At 37.0% G+C, this 5,382-nt stretch overlaps 1 pseudogene; it reads left to right on the top strand.

Moving 5' to 3' along the window:
* Positions 1 to 3,040: 3,040 nt before the first annotated feature.
* LOC111731660 lies at positions 3,041 to 3,159 on the top strand (annotated as a pseudogene).
* Positions 3,160 to 5,382: the final 2,223 nt, after the last annotated feature.

The raw sequence follows: 5,382 nt of genomic DNA on the forward strand, positions 1-5,382 counted from the left end.
AAGACAAATACCACATGATTTCACATACATGCGAAATCTAAAGAACAAAATAAACGACAACAACAAAACCACAAACACACTTGTAGATACACAGAATATTTTGAGGGCTACTAGATGGGAGGGGTGTTTGGGGACGGTGAAAAAGGGCAAAGGGATTAAGAAGTACAAATGGATAGATACAAAATAGTCATGGAGATATAAAGTGTAGTGTAAGGAAAATAGTCAACAATGTTGTAAAAAAATATGTAAGGGGAAGAATGGTACCTGATTTAGTGGGGTGACCACTTTTTGAGTTATATAGCTCACTAATCACTAGGCTGTACAACCGAAACTAATATATTATTATATGCCAACTATAATTGGAAAAAAATTCATTGAATGCACAATGTAAATATGAACAATTAATTGTCTATCATACTTCAACAAAGCTAGGGAAAAAAAAAAACTAGAGACAGGGAGACCAGTTAGGATGCTGCTGTGATAGTCCTAGGCTGGCTATATACATTGGCAAGAGGCAGAACCCAAGAGATGGCTGGGCTTACCTCCTGCATCGTGATATACTAATTATCCTTATCCTTTGATTAGTACACAGTGATTTAGACAAATTATACAATTTTTTATTTCCTCAAACAATTCTTGTTTGCCAGATTTAGTCCTCAGAGGTCTTCTCAGAGTTACAGAGTTAGTCTAAGATGTATAATCATGTAAAATACATTGCTCACTTACCGCACCTGGGGCACTGCACTGGGCACCGAGGGAGATATTAAGAAATACAAGGCATGGCTTCTACTCTCAAGAAACTAACTAAGTGGGGAGACTAGATATATAAGCACTGAAAGTCAAGTAGTAAATACCAGATGTGTCATAAGGCAATATCCAACATACAGTATGCACAACAAATACCAGTGCTCTATTTCTTAACTGGTGGTGGTCACATGGGTGCTTGTTTTATAAATCTTTTTTTTTAAAGCAGTTTGTTTTATTATTAGTTTCAAGTATACAGTATATTGGTTAGGCATTTACGTAGTTTATAAAATAATCCTCCCATTTACTCTATCACCCATCTGGCTCTACACATAGCCATTAGATTACTGCTGACTACATTCCCTATGCTTTTCTCCCCATCCTTGTGACCATCTCTCAATTACTAATTTGTACTTCTGTAACCCCTTCTCCCCTTTATCCCAGTACCCCCCCCAACATCCTCTCCTATGGCAGTCACCAGATTGTTCTTTGTATTCGTGAATCTGTTTTCAATTAGTTTGTTCTTTTTGCTTCTTAGGTTCCACACATAAGTGAAATCATATGGTATTTATCTTTGTCTGACTTATTTCGCTCAGCATAATAACCTGTATATCTTTATGCGTTGGTAACTTTTCTGGATGTGTGTTACATTTTGCAAGACAAAGGAATTTTAAAATAGACAATAATAAGTTCTGTGAGTTGAAGGACATTAATCAACAGCCCATAGACATGGTACAGAATCTAGAGAAACAAGGTCTCTTCTCAGTGACCTTGTAGTCCTCCACAGATGAAACCCAAGCCCTGTGAAAGGGTTGAAATAAGACACGGATGGAGAAAAAATGATAATGACACTTTGGTGAGATACTGGCTTCACCATCACCACTGTTAATCATTGAATAAGGTGAGGTCCTTTGTATCAATCTCTCAACACTATGCATTTATATTCCGATTTATCTTTGTACTCATACAAATGTGCATATGAGTGTACATGTTCACGCATGCACACACACACACACACAGACACACACACTCACACACACACAGCATTTTATTCAAAAAAATATTTTATGGGTCAATAAGCTAGGAATAGAATATCAGAATCAAAAGAGAAGTCAAATATGCTTTTTGGTTGATTGATATAATTGTGATAAAGCTTTAAATATGATTCTTAGCTTCCTGGAAGACATAACAAAAGGAAAAATACTAGTTGGCCTACTTTAGTGTATTTCCTATACACAAGGATTATTATGTGATTTATTAATCTCACAAATATTGAGTACCTACTATGTGCCAAAATTAGGTGCTGGAGATCAGTGGTGAGCAAAAAACAGACTTGGTCCTTGGCTTCATGGAACATATGGTCTAGTAGAGAAGACAAATAATTACAAACATACATGCAAAATCATACCTGTAATAAGGGCAATTAGGGAGATATTTATCATGCCCTGAGAACCTATAATGTTGGGGTGGTAGGGTAAAGATCTGACTTAGTCTAGCATGTCAGTATAGGAAGTTTCATTGAGGAAGTGATGTTTGAACTGAGATCTAAAGATAAAATAGGAGTCAGCAAGGTGAAGGGAGGGTGGAGAAGGAAGAGCATTCTAGGCGAAAGGAAGAAACAGTAAGAAAGTTGGTGTGCCTGGAGAACAGAGGGACTGGAGTGGTATGAAATGAAGCTGAAGACATGACCAGATAATATAGGGCCCTAGGCCATTGTTAGGAGGTTTTTGTTGTTTTTGTTTTTTGTTTGTATCCTAAGCAACTGGAAACCACAAAAGGGTTTAAGACAGGAGTATGACATTATCAGACTCCTGTTTTGAAAAGTTCCTTTGGCTTCAGTATGGAGTGTATTGAAAGGAAGAAAGTGGAGGCAAGAATACCAACTAGGAGACTATTGCAGTAGTCCAGATGAAAGATCATGGAGGCTTGTACTAGGGTGGTGGAAGTGGAGATGGAGAGAAGAGAATTTATTTGGGAAATACTTAGAAGGTAAAGACAACCCAGACTTGGTGATATGAGAGATGAGGAGGACAGAGATGCCAAAGGTTAGTCCTAAGTTTCTGTCTTATATGGTGGTGCATTTCACTGAGATGGGAAACACTAGAGAACCTCTGGTTTGAGGAAGGGAGAGAAAGTCTTTGGCTCCAGTTTTGGAAATGTTGACTTTGACATGCTTTTGAGACCTTGATTGGGAGGATGTCAAGCAGGAAATTGGAGCTCAGAGTAAAGGACAAGGCTGAAGATCCAAATCTAGAAGTCGTTGATGTATAGGTAGTGTTTAAAGCCATGGGAGTGAGTCTACAACCATGCCACCCTGAACAAGCTCGATCCCGTCTGATCTCGAAAGCTAAGCAGGATCAGACCTGGTTAGTATTTGGATGGGAGACCACCTAGGAAGACCAGGTGCTGCAGGCATAAAAATAAAATAATAATAATAATAATAAGGGATTGTAAGCTGACAAGGTCCTTGCAATCTGTCAGGTCAACCAAAGGTTGCCTTGCCTAAAAAATAAAAAATAAAAATAAAAAATAAAAAAATAAACAGAGAAAAAAATTATTTAAATAAAAATAAATAAAATAAATAAAGCTACGGGAATGAATAAAATTACCTATGGAGAGAACAGAGAAGAGATAAGGACTCAAGACTATTCCCTGGAAAGCACCAACATTTAGAGATGGGAAATGAAATGACAAGAAGAACCTGAGAAGGGAACTGGGAAGGAGAAGCTAGAGAGATTGAAGGAAAACCCGAATCATGAAGCCCAAAGGCAAGAGCATTTCAAGAAGGTAATGGTCAACAGAACTGGATAGTGTGCCAAGAGGTCAAGGAAAGTAAAGAAAAACTGTCCATAGAATCTAGAGTTCACAGAGGTCATTGAGCTCAGCAAGAGCTGTTTCAGGAGAGTGATGGTGGGAAAAATGTGTGGCTTAAGTGTGTTGAAGGATGATTGAGAAATGAGTAAACAGATTCAGCAAATATAGTCAATTCTTTGGAAAAGTTTGGTTGTGAAGGAAAACAGAGGTGGCATGGTAGCTGGAAAAGGATGTAGAGGTTGGAGTTTCTTTAAAGATGGCAAAGAAGACTTGAGAATTTTTAAATGTAGTTGAAAAAGATCCAGGTGAAAGAGAGTGACTGAATGTACACAGTAGTATACTGGTAAAAGTTTAGCAACTAGCACTCCAAGAAGAAAAAAAAAAACCTGATATGCAGCTTCTGTTGAGTTCCATGATGTAAATATTCTCATCATGACTTTAACTTCAAAGCTATCAATATGCGGTCTCATGTAGGCTCCAGCATACCACTGGCATGAGCAAAAAAGATTGAAATATTCAGTTATCAGCCAATTGTGTTTTTTTCTTTTATGAATTTCCTGTATATGTCTTTTGCCCATTTTTATATTGAAATACTTTTTTTCTTATTAATTCATATCAGTTCTTTATATAGTGTGGATATTAATCCTTTATCATTAATTTTATTTATGGTAGATTTTTGTGTAAGGAAGTTAAAAATATTTATACAAAATTTATCAGTATTTCCCTTTATGATTTTTTCCTTGGTGTTCTGCATTTCTTGGTAAATTAGTAAATTGGCACTCCACTTTGATTAATGTGAATTTTAATATGATGAATTAGCTATTCCTGACACTGAGATGTTTTAAATTCCAAAGGTGAAGAACAGACTATGGATCTTAGTAAATTCACCAAGGTACTACCATTTTGTGAGTTCTCTTGGTGGCCCGGTAACACACCTAACCTCACCTTTTCAATTAATTATTTAAATTCATAGTAGGACAAAAAGCATTTGCCAAGAATCTGCCCCCCTCTTTTAAAATTTCTGCTCTAATAATTTAAATCTGTTCTTCGATCACCTGAACAGATAGTCCCCCTACCATGACAAATAGACATTTAGGAACCTTTTGTAAGCCGCTTGACATGATTCCATCATCAACTGACAAGGGGGATTTCAAAAGATAATCTGTCTTGGTATTTTGCTATTAGAAATGTGAACCCTGAAAATAAAAATATCTGCCAAGTAGGATTTCTTGTGGTTAACTGGGCCCAAATTCATAACCAGAGACTAGCAGCCACTGCTGGCAGAGGCCTCTTATGTCTACTACATTTCAGAGAGAAAGCCACAGACTGAGCTTTCAACCTTTTGCACTATGCTCTTTCAAGTCTGAGTCAACTATTATAAGGGAGTTCCTGGTTTCCGCTTTAAACCAATGAACTGAGACTTGCCCTATCCAATCAGAATGGCACAATCATATCCTCATTTGCATCTAAACCAACCAATCAGAACTGCTGTATAATGGCCAATCAGAATGCACAATACTGACCAATCAGAACGGAATGATTTGGACCAATCAGAACTATATGAATTTGGAAACCTCATTTGCATAAAAATTAGACCAATCGGGAACATGAATGGGAACTTTATAAAACACGGCCTCCCCTTTGTTTTGGTGTAGTGCACTTTCAGTATCCACCCATAATGTGTTTCAGCAGTTTACAAACTGTTCGCCTGAATAAAGTTTCTCCTTTCCCCCATCTCCTTGGGAATTTTTGTTGATGGAAGGAATTAAGATAAAATTGTAATGTATTTTCTGTACTCAATTGGTCAATATTAAATAACTTTAT

The sequence above is a fragment of the Pteropus vampyrus genome, unplaced genomic scaffold, assembly GCF_000151845.1.
Source record: "Pteropus vampyrus isolate Shadow unplaced genomic scaffold, Pvam_2.0 Scaffold390, whole genome shotgun sequence".
Lineage (NCBI taxonomy): Eukaryota > Metazoa > Chordata > Mammalia > Chiroptera > Pteropodidae > Pteropus > Pteropus vampyrus.